A 16,416-nucleotide genomic window follows, 5' to 3' on the forward strand; every position below is an offset into this window, starting at 1 on the left:
ACTCTCTTTCTCCCTGGTCTCCTACTGTCTACTTTTTCCTTCTTTAACCCTCCTTTCCTTATAGTATTTGACACCACTGTTAAGTCACTATTGAAAAACAGTAACTTGGTTTTAAACTCAAATTTCTGGTCTAACAATACTATTTCTGGTAACATGCTATTTGTATATACCAATTTTTCACCTAGCCTGTACTTAATTTGTTATAACAAAAGGTGTGTATTTCATTTCTTATTATTCTGTTAACTGTAATTACTGTTGTTTACTCATAGAATACATTGTACTATATTCTGGAGCTTTTCTCCCCAGGCCTCCACTGAAAATGGGCTCCTAGCCCAGTCAGACTTTCCCAGTTAACAAATGTAATAAATATAAATAAATAATTAAATGCCGCCAGTCAGCTTTAACATTTAGTTTACATCTCCAGCATCCTATGTCTTTATTATATATCAGTTCAACTTTATGTGGTGTGATAAAGGTTATATGTAAGAATTTCCAAGAGAATATCCTCTTAGTGATGAAGTTTGTTTTGAAAATTGGAGAAGTAGTTTTTTATCATCTTTACTTGGGGAGTTATTACTAACAAGTCTAAAATAATCCAGAATAGCTTTCTCTGTGACATACTGTTGATTTTTTAAGTACCTTTTATATTTTAGATAGAAGTCCCTTTCCAATTATCTTCCAGTGCATTAGAATAATGAATAAATCAATGAACGTGGAAAATAATTTTTAACTATTGGTTGCACTAGATTAATCTTATGTTCAACTAATTATCTACAGTTTTGAATTTCTAACCACATTTTCTTTGCTTAACTCAAACTTATTAATGACATGGTCGACATTTTGTAAATTCCCATCGTCTAGAAATTGATACCAGTATAACAGGTTTTTGTCTTTAAATGTAGTCATTGTTGTTAAATTAAATGTATTGATATTATTTTGAGTATAGGCAAATGGAAATGCAAAGGAAGTTGATGCTTTATATTCAGGGTTCCTGAAAATGAAAATGTTAAAGGATGTTATTATGGTTATTAATATAATAAGAGTTAACTGGTTTGCATTTGTTTTTTATAAAACAGTCCTTTCTAACCAATGGCATGTATTAGTAGCTATTTTAGTATGGTATGATTTTGTTAAATTATTGGATTTATACCAAATACCTCCATGAATATCTTTCCATTTGGCATTATAATAATTTAACCAAGAAATTATTATATTTACAATTGAGGATAAGGAATATAATTCTAAATCTGGAAGGCCAATACCACCTGATGTCCTGTCTTTAATGTGATGGTTTAAAGCCAATCTATGGTTATCAGGAAATGATAAAAATCTCAGAAACAAAGAATTATACTCTTATATTTTTGGGGGAGTGGGAGGGATAAAGATTGTATTATATATAGAATTTTAGGAAGGAAAATCATTTTAATTAAGGAGAGTCTGTCTTCCGTAGTGAAAAATATTTGATTTATTAAGAGTTTGTTTTATGGAATTGAAGTTATTATTATAATTAAGGGTTGTTATATCTTTAATATTATCAGACAGTATTATCCCTAAGTAAGTGATTTTTACCATCTTTCACAATGTATTTACGTAATTTCTTATCTATTTTGCTAATATTATAATTAACAGGCCAAAAAGTGCAGTGTCACCTCCTTTAGTAAAAACTCTGTACCCATGAACTACCACATAGGCAGCAATCTACTTAACACAGAATGCGTGATAAGAGACCTTGGGATCCAGGTGGACAGTAGTCTCTCCTTTGATAGTCACATTGCCACAGTAGTCAGGAAGTCCTTCTATGTGGCACACCTCATCATAAAAGGGTTCTCATCCAGAAAAAAAGAGGTCATTGTTCCCCTCTACTTGTCACTCATTAGACCCATTATAGAGTACAGCGCCCCTTTTGGAATGTACCTCATAAGACATCTGCAGCAGCTGGAAAGGCCACAGAAGTACCTCACAAAGAGGATTACTGGCCTCAAACAAATGCCCTACACTGACCACCTCAAAAAACTCCAGCTTTACTCCGTAGCATATCGCCTACTCCGAGGTGATCTCTGCCTAACATATAAAGCTATGTCAAACCCAGAGCTGTTGGACATGCTACACCTAAAGAAATCCCAATCCCTCTGAGCTACATGCTCTAGGGACCTGAATCTTGTCACCATAATAAACAGGACACAGAAGTACCTCACAAAGAGGATTACTTGCCTCAAACAAATGCTCTACACTGACTGCCTCAAAAAACTCCAGCTTTACTCCATAGCATATCGCCTACTCGGAGGTGATCTCTGCCTAACATATAAAGCTATGTCAAACCCAGAGCTGTTGGACATGCTACACCTAAAGAAATCCCAATCCCTCTGAGCTACACGCTCTAGGGACCTAAATCTTGTCACCATAATAAACAGGACATGCTGGAGGGATAGATTCCTGTCCCAGAGACTTCCTATACTCTGGAACAAGCTACCCATCTATGTCAAGCAAAGTTCTTCATTAACACTCTTCAAGAAAAATCTTGATGAGTGGATGGGAAATAGGAAATACACCCCGGGGATTACTTCATTGTCTCTGCTGGACAGTGGCACAGGAAAATAACTTTCTTGGGTGGTGTAAGCTATGGTACCTTGCTGGCTAGGCTTGCGTAGGCCCTTGGGCCGATAGCCTAGTACCTACCTATGAACCTATAAAACTGAGTCCTGAATTCTTCTGGAACATTTCTATTGATTGGAATACTGCAATAAGAGGAGAACTGCAATCAGTTAAAGTTAATAGGATGTCATTTGCGAATAATTGTATTTTGAGGATTAAATGATTATTATTAGTATGCCTTTGATGTTTTCATTTGATCTTATATAATTTGCAAAAGGTGCCATAACTAGAGCAAAATCAAATGGGGACAAAGGACGGTCCTGTTTAATACCTTTAGTAATCATGATTGATTGGGAAGTTTATGAGCCTATCTTAATGTATGCAAAGGAGTTTTCATAGAGAGGCTTTATTAATTGTAAGAAATTGTTTGAAAAATCGCACTCCTCCAATACTAATAGTAAGTACTCCCAATTAACTAAATCAAATGCACTATTGATATCCAGACTACCCAAAGTTATTTCTTTTTTGAATTATTATTATAATCAATTATTGAAAGTATTCTCTTGATATTATCATAGGTGTTCCTGTTCATTATAAACCCAGTCTGATCATTGTTTATTAACATTGGAAGAGATTGTTGTATTCTAAAGGCATAGACTGCTATGGATATTTCACAATCTACATTTACTAATGAAATTGGTCTATATGAAGAATAGTGTGTTGAGGCCTCATCAGGCTTTAAAATTGGGGATACTGGGGTGTATTTCCAAGATGGTGATACCTTTGTAAGTCTTTTAACTGTTGAAAATACCTCTAGTAAAATACTCAAAGCATCCTTAGTCATCATTTTGTGTAGTTCAGATATTATATTGTCATTTCCAGGTGCCTTATTGGATTTTATTTTATTAATTTGAATTTTGAGTTCATACATTGATATAGGCTTGCCAATTACTTTTATTTCATCCTCTGGCAGTCTATTTTCAACATATTAAAAAAAAATGTTTTAAGAAGATCTTGTGCATCTATTGTTGGCTTGTGTTGAATAATTTTATTAAAATGAGACCTGAAAACAGCCGGAATATCTTCTATTTCAGTAACCTTCTTTTTACTAATAGAGGAGTATAATTCTTAGATGTGAATTTAACAGTCTGCTTTGTTCTAGTAGCCAATTTATGCATGCATTTAGGATTTATGGAATAATTAGTTATTTTAACCTTTTCTAAATTTATCATAGTTTTATGTTGTAAGATTTCTAAATATTTACTGTTTAAGCTATTTATTTTTTTCCATTAAGTTATTATTTCCTTTTTGACAAATTTTAACTTATCAATTTTCTCCAGTAAATCTAGCAATTCTTTGTCCCATTGTTTCTTTTTTGCGTATAACAACTTGTAATTTTGCCAAAAAGGTATGCTTTTAAAGAGTCCCATACAAAAATCTCTAAGGTGTTACCTGCATGATTAATTTCAATAAAAGTTTGAATTTCTTTATTAAACAACTCCTTAAAGTGTTTCATATTGGTTATATATGCAGGAATCCTTTTGAGTGGGATGTTATTACCAAAATTCAATATAACTTAAAATGTTATCATGTTATGATCTGACAGGTGGGCGAAAGACAACTTTAACATTATCTATTCTGCTAGTAATCTCATTTGAAACATATACTCTGTCTATTCATGATTGTGTCCGATGCCTGTGAGAGAAATATACAAAGAAGAGTGAGTCTGATACTGAAAACTTATTTATATTGCTCATATTATATAGGTCAGTGAACTCCATCAAAGCCTTGACTGAGGCAGGTTTCTTCCTTTTACAGCTAGTGTTGGTATACTTGTCAGATGAAAGACAATTAAAGTCATATGCAAAATAATGTTTCCCTTTGCTATTCTTATTATTTCTCCCAACTGTTGTTTAACTGTTTGTATTCCCAATCCTGGTATCCAATAGACATTAGTAAAAGTGCATAGTTTTCTTTGAATCTCTAAAGTCACTGAACAAAACATGCCCTTTTCATCACTAAATATATTCAGAATTTTAGGTAAAGGTAAATAATTTTTCCATAAAATAACCACCCCTCTTCTCTTTTGTTTATAATGAGAGCTAGTCAATACAGAATAGCATTTAGTATTAAGTCTGTCTAAATAATTTCTTATTAAATGTGTTTCCTGTAAAAGGATAACTTGAGAATGAAATATTTTTTAAAAATTTGTATAAACTACCCCTTTATAACCATTATTTAATCCACAGATATTAACTCATAGGTTCATAGGTTCATAGGTAGGTACTAGGCTATTAGCCCTAGGGCCTATATAAGCCTAGCCAAATGTACCCTGGCTTTCGCCACCCAAGAAAATTATTTTCCTGTGTCACTGTTGAGCAGAGCCACAGAAGTGATCCCCGGGGTGAATGTCCTATCTCCCATCCAATCATCAAGATTTTTCTTAAAGAGTACTAATGAGGAGATTTGTTTGATATAGATAGGTAGTTTGTTCCAGAGTATGGGATGTCTCTGGGACAGGAATCTATCCCTCCAGCATGTTCTGTTTATTGTGGTGATGAGGTTTAGGTCCCTAGAGCGTGTAGCTCATAGGGATTGGGATTTCTTTAAGTGGAGCATGTCTAAAAGCTCTGGGTTTGACATAGCTTTGTGTGTTAGGCAGAGATCGCCTCTGAGTAGGCGATATGCAACAGAGTAAAGCTGCAGTTTTTTGAGACGGTCTGCATAGGGCATCTCTTTGAGGCCGGTAATCCTCTTTGTGAGGTATTTCTGTGGCCTTTCCAGTTGTTGTAGATGTCTTGTGAGGTACATACCAAAAGGGGCATTGTACTCTATAATGGGTCTAATGAGTGACGAGTAGAGGGGAACAATGACCTCTTTTTTCCTGGATGAGAAACCTTTTGTGATGAGGTGTGTCACATAGAAGGATTTCCTGACTACTGTGGTGATGTGATTATCAAAGGAGAGACTACTGTCCACCTGGATCCCAAGGTCTCTTATCACACTTTCGGTGTTAAGTAGACTACTACCTATGTGGTAGTTCATGGGTACTGAGTTTTTACCAAAAGGGATGACAATGCACTTTTTGGCATTGAGCTTGAGGCCATGGCTTTGACACCAGGCATCTGTCTCAGCGAGGCCCTTTTGTAGGATGCCCACATCTTTTGGAGTTTTGATTATGGCTCCTAGTTTGCAGTCATCTGCGAACTTCGTTAGCCAAAGACCTTCTTTGTTGGCCTGTACTTCAGAGAAGTAGATACCAAACAGGAGAGGACCCAGGACTGAACCCTGTGGTACTCCACTTGTCACTGGTCTGAAGTTGGATTTGGAGTCTGCTACTTTCACAGTGTGGGTTCTGTCAGTGAGCCAGTTGGCAACCCATCTTGTAACATAGGGATTTATACCTAGTTTAGTGAGTTTATCTATAATTCCAGAGTGGTGGATGGTGTCGAAAGCCTTGGCAAGATCTAGATAAGCTGTGTGAACCACCTTACCCTCATCTACAGCTTTGGTGACTGCTTCAAAGATGTCTATCAGGTTTAGCAGACATGATCTGCCTTTTACAAACCCGAACTGGGTGGGGTCCTGAGTTTGGAGATTACCAATGTCATTGTTTATAAGTTCCATGATGATACGCTCCATAGCCTTGTAGACCAGGCTCGTTAGGCTAATGGGGCGGTAGTTTCCAGGGTCTGTGGTGGCTCCCCCTTTGTGGAGTGGGATAACTGTTGCTGTGCACCATTCAGTGGGCACATAGCCTGAGGTGAGGCTATGATTGAACATGGTATTTAGGTGGGGTGCCAGTTCATTCTGTAGTTCATGTAGAACACAGCCTGGGATGTCGTCAGGTCCCATGGATGCTGTGTTCTTGGCTTTGGATAGTGTGTTTTTTACCTGTGCAGCCGTGATTACAGGAACTTTGCATTCTTCTGGTATAGAGATGGGCCCTTTAGGGGATGACAGAGGGGTAAAGTTAGCACTGAACCTATCTGCCAGGATGTTGGCAATATCAGTTGATTCTGTTTATTTTGTGCCATTGTGCTGTAACTCAGAGCAGATCTGAGTGTTGCCATTGAGATTCTTGACATAACTATAGAATGCTTTGTGGTTGTCTTTAGCGTCAGTGGCGATTTTGTTTTCATAACTAGCTTTGGAGGATTTTATGAGGGATCTCAGCTTCTTACTGAGGCTGACCAGGGAGTTTCTCCAATCATGGGATTTTATGCTTTTTTGTAACAGTTTCCTTCTTCTGTTGTAGAGTTTGTTTATGGCAGGGGACCACCAGATTGGCTTCCTTTTTTTGGAGGATAGCATCTTGGTTCTGTTAGGGATTGCACAATCCATGCACTTGTGTAAGTGCTTATAAAGTGCATTTGTGTAGGATTCAGCAGTCATACCTCTATTGTCCGTCAGCATGGGTGTCGTGAAGTTTGCCACTTCTGTCTTAAGAAGCGTGAAGTTGGCTTTGGAGAAACTTTTTACTGTAGTTTCCCTAATGGGGGGTGGGGGAGGGATGTGGATGTCTAGGGTGATTAGCTTGTGGTCGGATCTGACCAACGAGGAATTGACCTCTAGTGTGGAGCACCGGTTGCCCATGTTGGTAATAACCAGGTCTAGGATATTGCTGCCCCTGGTGGGGGTGTGGATAAGTTGATCCACGACATTGGAATTTATGAATTCCAGAAAACGTTGAGCACAAGAGTTGGTACATGAGTAGTTTTCCCAGTTAATGGTAGGTAGTTGAAATTGTCCATTATTAGGGTGTTAGGTTGTACTCTAATATTTTCCAGTGTATTAAGAAATGAGGAGTGGGAATCCTGGGGGCATGGTGGGGGATCTGTAGCAAGCTACAATTTGGATTGCGGTCTTGCCCAGAGTTAGTTGCACTTGGATAATTCCGGATGCATTATGCTGAGCAACTAGCCTGGAGGTGTGGCTATCCTTAATGAATATGGACACGCCTCCGCCTTTAGTGTTTCAGTCCAGGTTAGGTGGCCGAAAGGTGTGGTATGAATTATAGCCTGGTAATGCAGGGGTACTCTCTGGAGCCTTGAACCAGGTCTCTGTCACTGCACAAATATCGATGTTCTCCATTTTAAGGAGTGCCTCGAGAGAGTGCATTTTGAGGTTTAGACTTCTAGCATTGAGTAGCAATACCCTCAGATTCTTCTTGTCTGTACCTGTTAGGGTGGTGAATTTGTCATTTGAACCTTGCCTAAAAAAGGCACTATAGGGGTGGCTAGAGCCTTAGCCAGTATCCGGAATCCCTGAGAAGACAGGTGCAGGCCATCTCTGGCAAAGCATCGTGGCTTGTCGATCATGTCATCCCAGGCAGACAGATACTGCATCCCCTTAGAATGACACCAGAAGCTTAGCCAATTGTTGAAGTCAATCATTTTGTCCTTGTACTGTGGTATCATTCAGGGTGATTGACATACATTTCAAGTTGGCCATACTACTGAAATAGGAAAAATAAATAAGTATTACATATAATACCCTCATACATTTGTAAATAACATGGTACTGAAAAAAACTATTATATCTAGTGAATTGCTTACTGATTGATATAAGTATAAGATAATTGAGACTTTTAACTGTAAACTTTCTATCAATAATAGTAGACACCAAAAAAAAAAAGAATCAATTTGTAAACTACTGTACATGCACTGTTCTTTCCTGTCCACCCATGGAGTTTAAAATTCCTGCTTTGAGTAGCAGTCATATTCAAATACTACCACCTATCCTCAAATAAGTATCTAGCATCACACTACTAATTCTAAAATTATGATATATGAAAGGTCAAACTTATTTAACAAAATTAAAAAGAGTAATACATAATATTCAGATTATAAACACTCATTTGCTTGCTGTAAAACTTATAAACTGTAAAGTATAGCAGATCTTGTAGTCATTTAGTTCTATTTTATTTGTAAGACTTAAATAGTATTGTAATAAATCCAATCATTTATTTCAGTTCTGAGAAAAAAAAAGAGATTAACATAGATAAAAGACAATACATATAACATTGTTTATAACAATCATACTATATTACTAATATGCTATTATATATTACTGATAATGTGACTAAACTATTTAAACTCAATTCTGACTACAACACTGTACATGGCTGTTTATTATGTGAGACACATATGATATTTCAAAGAACAAATAAACTTTTCAAAAAAAAAATCTTTGTTTGTGAGGACTTGCATATAAAATTATCTTTCAACACGTGTCTCTTCTATAAATAGGAATTCAACCAGACATTTTTCTGAGGGCCAACTATGTGAGACACAAGTGGTTAAATATACATTTGTTAAACAGTTATTGTACCTTGAGACACTTTATCCGTGCCACGATGTAGAATATTCACAGACTTGATTACATTTGGTCCACAGGTACAGTACCATACTCACTTCTTGTAAGTTAGAGGGGTCTTTCCCCAGGGGAAACAAAGAGATGCCTTTGAATGTTTATCAAAAGCCACAGCAAACTTTTTTTCTGTACAAGACTAATCATTTTGATTTTACAAAATTATTCAGGATCCATCAAAACCGTAATGACAAAGAGCATTCCAGAAATGATTACTGTATACTGGCTCTTGATTAATAAAATAACATAACTCACTGTATCATAACTGAAGTTGTGTCTCTCTACAGAGCACTTTTTAGAATTTCTGTGTAGCCATAGCAGTGGGGGGTAGTTTCAGCTCATCACTGAGATTCTGTCTTGCCTTATATAAGTGGTACATTTTGAGTTATCTCTGCTTAATATCAGAGCTTTGGCTGGCTAACATCTACCTGAAATCAGCTGGATGTATAAGTGAATTTAAGTACACTTTTATCTGCTCTTTTGCATATAGTACTGTATTTAATTTATTTATTTGTGTTTTCACTGAATATTAACTCAACTGAAGTTGTGGCTGTCTCTCTACAAAGTACTTTTTAGAATTTCTGTGTAGCCATTGATAGCAGTGGGGGTAGTTTCAGCTCATCACTGACATTCTGTCTTGCCTTATATAAGTGGTACATTTTGAGTTATCTCTGCTTAATAATAGAGCTTTGGTCAGCTAACATCTACCTGAAATCAGCTGGACAAATAAGTGAATTTAAGTACACTTTTATCTACTTTTTTGCATATAGTACTATATTTAATTTATTTATTTTTGTTTTTCACTGAATATTAACTCAACTGAAGATGTGGTTGTCTCTCTACAGTTAGTTCCCCACCCACCTTCCCTGTTCTTGTTTTGGTGTTAATGTTGGTGGCTTTGAAATTGCCTGCCCCTCTTGCAGATTTGTATTTGGATACTCCTTCAGGGCCCATCTCATTTGCTCACTCAACTGAGTGCAATGAGATCATATTCTGATTTCAGGCACTCCTACTGTGTACAAAGAGAGCATTTGGGAAGGACAACCCCTGTAGCCTTTTAATCCTGCTCTGTTTCCTCCCTAAAAAAAAAAAATATATATATATATATATATATATATATATATATATATATATATATATATATATATATTTTTTTTTTATTATTATTCAGCTGCTCTTACTGTAACTGTCTTAGTTGCTCTTCTGCATGCTGTTATCTGTTCAGTCGTACTTACTCTGCACTTATTACTGCTTGTTAGTAGCCTTCTAATTTACTGCCTTCTGCACTTGTTTTGTAGTCATTTGTTAATTTAATTGCATTTATTTGAACTGTATTTGTCATAGTGTTGGTACACACTCGAGTGTGCTGGTCTGCACTACAATTTGAATTGTATTTACTGCTGTTTTAGCTGCTTTTCTGTAACAAAAAAATAAATAAATAAATAAATAAATTCTAAGCTTGTTTTCTTCCTTTCCTGTAACTAGTCAAGTCCAGATACAGACTTGCTGTATCCAGGACTGTTGGTAGGCTTCTGAGCCCCCCAAGCCTTTCTTTGTTGGAGGGAAGCCTTCTAGCTTATCAGTGGGAGTGGTAAGCACTAGGTAGCCTATCTACCATGGGAAGAGGGGGTTTTGGCCCTTAAATTGTAGTTCATTGGCCATTTGGGCAGTTTTTCCATCTCTTTCTACTTTCTGGTTAAAAGCCCATTTTGAGTTTGGTCCCTGCCTTTCCTATAACTAGTGTAGTCCAGGTACAGATTTGCTATATCCAGGACTGGTGGTAAGCTTCCGAGCTCCCCCCAAGCCCTTCTATGTTGGAGAGAAGCCTTCTAGCTATCAGTGGGAGTGGTAAGCACTAGGTAACCTTTCTACCACAGGAGGAGTGGTTTCTGGCCTAGACATTATAGTTTATTGGCCATTTGGGAAGCTTTTCCATCTCTTTCAACCTTCTGATTTAAAAATCTGTGTTTGCACTTATTTACTGCCTTTCCTGTTACTAGTCTAGTCCAGGTACAGATTTGCTGTATCCAGGACTCTTTGTAAGATTCTGAGCCCCCCAAGCCTTTCCATGTTGGAAGGAAGCCTTCTAGCTTATCAGTGGGAGTGGTAAGCATCAAGTAGCCTATCTACCACAAGAGGAGTGATCCCTGGCCCAGAAATTGTAGCTATTGGCTGTTTGAGCAGTTTTTTTTCCATTTCTTTCAACTTTCTGGTTTGAAAGCCGCACTTGTACCTGTTTCCCACCTTTCCTATAACTAGCCTAGTCCGGTTACATATTTGCTGTATCCAGGATTGTTAGTAAGCTTCTGAGCCCCCAAGCCTTTCTGTGTTGGAGGGAAGCCTTCTAGCTTATTAGTGAGAGTGGTAAGCACAAAGTAGACTATCCTCCATGGGAAGAGTGAGTTATGGCCCATAAATTGTAGTCTATTTGGCTGTTTGGGCAGTTTTCCATCTTTTTCAACTTGCTGGCTTAAAAGCCTATGTTTGTACTTGTTCCCCGCCTTTCCTGTAACTAGTCTAGTCCAGGTACAGATTTGCTGTATCCAGGACTCTTTGTAAGCTTCTGAGCCTCCCAATCCTTTCTGTGTTGGAGGGAAGCCTTCTAGCTTATCAGTGGGAGTGGTAAGCATTAGGTAGCCTATCTACCACAAGAGAAGTGGTTCCTGGCCCAGAAATTGTAGCTATTGGCCATTTTGGCAGTTTTTTTTTTCCATCTCTTTCAACATTCTGGTTTAAAAGCCGCACTTGTGCTTGTTTCCCACCTTTCCTGTATCTAGCCTAGTCCAGATACAGAGTTGCTGTATCCAGGACTGTTGGTAAGCTTCTGAGCCTTGCAAGCCTTTCTGTGTTGGAAGAAAGCCTTCTAGCGCATCAGTGGGAGTGGAAAGCACTAGGTAGCCTGACTACTATGAGAGGAGAGGTTCTTGGCCCAGAATTGTAGTTTATTGACAATTTGGACAGTTTGTCCATCTCTTTCAACTTTCTGGTTTAAAAGACCACATCAACGCTTGTTTCCCATCTTTCCTGTAACTAATCTACTGGGTAGCACTAGAAACCCTTAAACTGATACAAGCTTTCTAGCTTAGAAGAGAGACTTTGGAGTGATTAAGTATCAGTTTTCTGTACTTTCTTGCTGCACTTTACTGTTTTCCGCCTAAACGCAGATTTTCCAGCGTTTATTGTGATTTAAAAGCTTGTTTTTTTTCACATATTGTATTTATCTGACTGCCTGTACTTTTAAAAAGTTTTTTGTTTAAATAATTTGTTTAACTGTTGTAGGCTACACACTAAAGTGCAATAGCCTTTTCTGATCATTTGTAGTTGTTTAAAGCTGTTATAAGTGTATTTTTTTACTGTTTTTGCCTTATCTTTTCAAAAAAACAAACAAACAAAAAAATTCATTGTTTCCCACCTTTCTATACTAGTATAGTCCAATGTTCAAGCTAGTGCTGAATTCAGGGCTGTGATACTAGTTTCTGAGTTGCCCATACCTTACTTGGATAGAAGGAAGTTTCTCTGTTTACCTGTGAGAGAAAGGAGCTTTGAGCAACCTATCTGTCCCTGGAGGAGTGGTTTCCAGCCCAGAAGTTAGTAGTTTATTGGCCATTTTGGGCTAATTTCTATCTCTTTCATTTTCCTACTATAAAAACTGCAAACCGGGCAATGCCGGTTAGCTACGGTTAAATTATTCCCGGCTCCACTAAGTCTCCTCTTCAGTTTTTCCCTTGAAACTAGTCTAACTCTCAACCTAAGCACTCAAAAAGCATCTTACAGCCCAGCACTTGCTCAGACCTAATAGCAAGCACCAATATACCCTGACACTGATTGCCCAGCAGGGCATGGCTCTTTATTCACCCCTCACCAACCAAGTGACTAAGCAGCTCACCCTACTATTCAGGCATGACCAAAGGGCAACTTCAGGTGCACTCTCCAGTCCAGCTGGTGAATCTGGGTATCCTCAGGAAATGTTACAACTGCCTCATGTACAGAGACAACCCACTCCTCCTATCACAAAACACTAACATATGCGAGAGATGCAGTTATACAGCCAAACTGGAAGCTAAGCTGTCTCCACGCAAGACTGGAATGGACAGTCAAGAGGAGAAGGTTAACACTTGCAACACACCATTCAGCTGCACACAGACCTACTAAAACAGCACTGGTAAAAAATACACATAAATACACAAAATCATACTCGGAGTCTCTAAATAAAAACCTGCAAAAGCATCGAAGACCTCCAAAGCAGACACCCAAACAACCTGCACTTCCCATCACAAACCTGACAACACATAAAACACAAAATCAGTGTGCTGCACAATCACAGTCCTTAAGGCAAAATAACATATCTAACACACTAGTAATAGGTGACTCTATAGTCAGGCCCACTCACTAGGCTGGACAAGCAGAAGGTTACTGTTAGCTGCCTGTCAGGAGCCAGAATCCGCCACATAACATAAGCACTCAGGTAACTCCAAAACAAGTACAGATATGTCTCTGTCATTCTTCATGTTGGTGTGAATCACCTGAGATGTACCTCCCTGGACTGCATGAAAAGAGACATGGAAGAGCTCTCTGATCATGCAGCCCAGCCTGGTATGACCCTGACCCTGAGTAGCATCCTGCCCTCACCAAGAATGATACCTCAGTATAAAGAAAAAATTATCAATTTCAACAATTGGCTAAGCTTCTGGTGTCATTCAAAGGGGATCCAGTGTCTGTCAGCCTGGGACGACATGCTCGACAAGCCACATTGCTTCACAAGAGATGGCTTGCACCTGTCACCCCTAGGCTTTCAAATACTGGCCAAGGCTCTTGCTGCCCCCATAGTGCCTTTTTTAGGCAAGGCTCAAAAGTCAAACCCACCTCCATAACCAGCACAATTAACAAAAAACTGAGGGTTATGCTACTCAACGCCAGGAGTTTAAATCTCAAAATTCACGCGCTCAAAGCACTCCTCAGTATGGAGAATGTCGACTTCTGTGCAGTAACTGAAACCTGGCTCAAGGCTCCAGAGAGTACCCCAGCAATACCGGGCTACAACTCATACCACACATTTCGGCCACAGAACACGGACCGAAACAAAAAAGGAGGGGGTGTATCCATATTTATCAAGGATACCTACACCTCCAGGTTAGTGGCGCAGCATGATACCTCTGAAATCATCCAAGTGCAACTAACATTGGGCAAATCTGCAATGCAAATTGTGGCCTGCTGCAGATCACCCTCCATTAGAAAACATGAAGGTCCTACTGAACACCCTGATATTGGGCGATTTCAATTACTCTACCATTCACTGGGAAAACTAATTGAGTACAAATTCCCAGGCCCAGCGCTTCCTGGAATTCATCAACTCAAATGCCCTGGATCAGTTGGTAAACTCCCCTACCAGAGGTGAAAACATATTGGACCTGGTCATCACCAACAGGGGTGACAGGTGGTCCACACCGGAGGTCAACCCGTCACTGGTTAGATCAGACCATAAACTAATCACTCTGGATGTCCACACCCCACCACCACCCCAACTAAGGAAACCACAGTAAAAAACTTTTCTAAAGCAAACTTCACCTTACTTAAGACAGAGGTGGTAAATTTCACAGCCCCCATGCTAAAGGATAACGCTGCCCAAAATGCAGAAACCTTTACAAATGCACTCTATGAGCACTTACAAGGATGCATGGATCGTGCCATCCCTAGCAAAACCAAGACTCACTCCTGTAAGAGAAGGAAACCAGTTTGGTGGACCCCTGCAATAAACAGGCTATACAATAGAAGGAGGAAACTAGTTCAGGAAAAAAGCAAATCCCAAGAAGGAAAGACATCCCTGATCAGTATCAGTAAGAAACTAAGGTTCCTCATGAAATCATCCAAGGCTAACTTTGAAAGAAAAATAGTCAAGGATTCAAAAGATAAGCACAAAGCCTTCTTTAGCTATGTAAGTGGCAACTCACAGATATGCACTGAACTAGTGCAAAATAGCACAAAATATACTAAACCTACTGATATTTCCAACATCCTGGCAGATAGATTCAGTGCAAATATCACCCCCCTCTCGCCTCCAAAAGGGCCCACAACAAAACTGGAGAAGTGTAGTGTCCCAAGCATCACAAGATGCACAGGTGAAAACAGCCCTTTCAAAAGCCAAAAACAGTGTCAATGGGACCAGATGGTGTCCCAGGCTGTGTCTTGCATGAACTACAGAACAAATTAACCCCCCACCTAAACACGCTGTTTAACCTCAGCCTCTCCACAGGCTACGTGCCTATAGAATGGTGCACATAAATGGTTATTCATCTCCACAAAGGAGGGGCCCCAACTGACCCTGGTAACTATTGCCCCATAAGCCTGACTAGCCTGGTCTGCAAGGCTATGGAGCACATCATCATGGACCTCATTAATAAAGACATTGGGAACCTCCAAACACTTGACCCGACCCAGTTCGGCTTTGTTAAGGGCAGATCATGCCTACTAAACCTGGTTGACTTCTTTGAGACAGTCACCAAGGCCATAGACAAGGGAAAGGTGGTTCACACAGCCTACCTTGACCTCGCCAAATCTTTTGACACCATTCCCCACTTGGGTATTACAGAAAAACAAACCAGCCTGAACATAAACCCCTATGTCATGAGATGGGTTGACAACTGGCTTACAGACATAACTCACACGGTAAGAATAGTGGGCTCCAGTTCTGACTCTAAACCAGTCACAAGTGGTGTCTCACAATGGTCAGTCCTGGGACCCCTACTGTTTGGCATACACTTCTCAGAAGTACAGGCAAACACAGGAGGACTATGGCTAACAAAGTTCACCGATGACTGCAAACTGGGAGCCATAATTGACTCTCCGGCTGACATGGACATCCTCCAAAAGTGCCTTACTGAGACAGACACCTGGTGTCAAAGTCATGGCCTCAAGCTAAATGCCAAAAAAATGCATAGTCATCCCATTTGGGAAAAAGAAAACACCCACGAATTACCACATAGGTGGCAGCCCCCTTAATACAGAAGAGGTAATAAGAGATCTGGGACCCAGGTAGATAGTAATCTCTCCTTTGACAATCATATTGCCAAAGTAGTTAAGAAATCCTTCTATGTGGCCCATCTAATTACTAAAGGGTTTGCATCTAGAAATAAAGAGGTTATAGTGCCCCTCTACTCGTCACTCATTAGACCCATCATAGAGTACAATGCCCCATTTGGGATGTACCTCACAAGACACTTCCAACAGCTGGAAAGACCACAAAAGTACCTCACCAAGAGGATTACTGGCCTCAAACATATGTCCTATGCAGCCCGACTGAACAAACTCTGGCTGTACTCAGTGGCATATCGCTTACTCAGAGGTGATCTCTGCTTGACTTACAAAGCCATGTCCAACTCAGAATTGATGGACATGCTCCACCTAAAGAAACCTAAGTCACTGTGAGCCACGTGCACTAGTGAGCTAAACCTTGCC

This window comes from Protopterus annectens, chromosome 4.part1, assembly GCF_019279795.1.
Source record: "Protopterus annectens isolate FY-2018-M chromosome 4.part1, PAN1.0, whole genome shotgun sequence".
Lineage (NCBI taxonomy): Eukaryota > Metazoa > Chordata > Ceratodontiformes > Protopteridae > Protopterus > Protopterus annectens.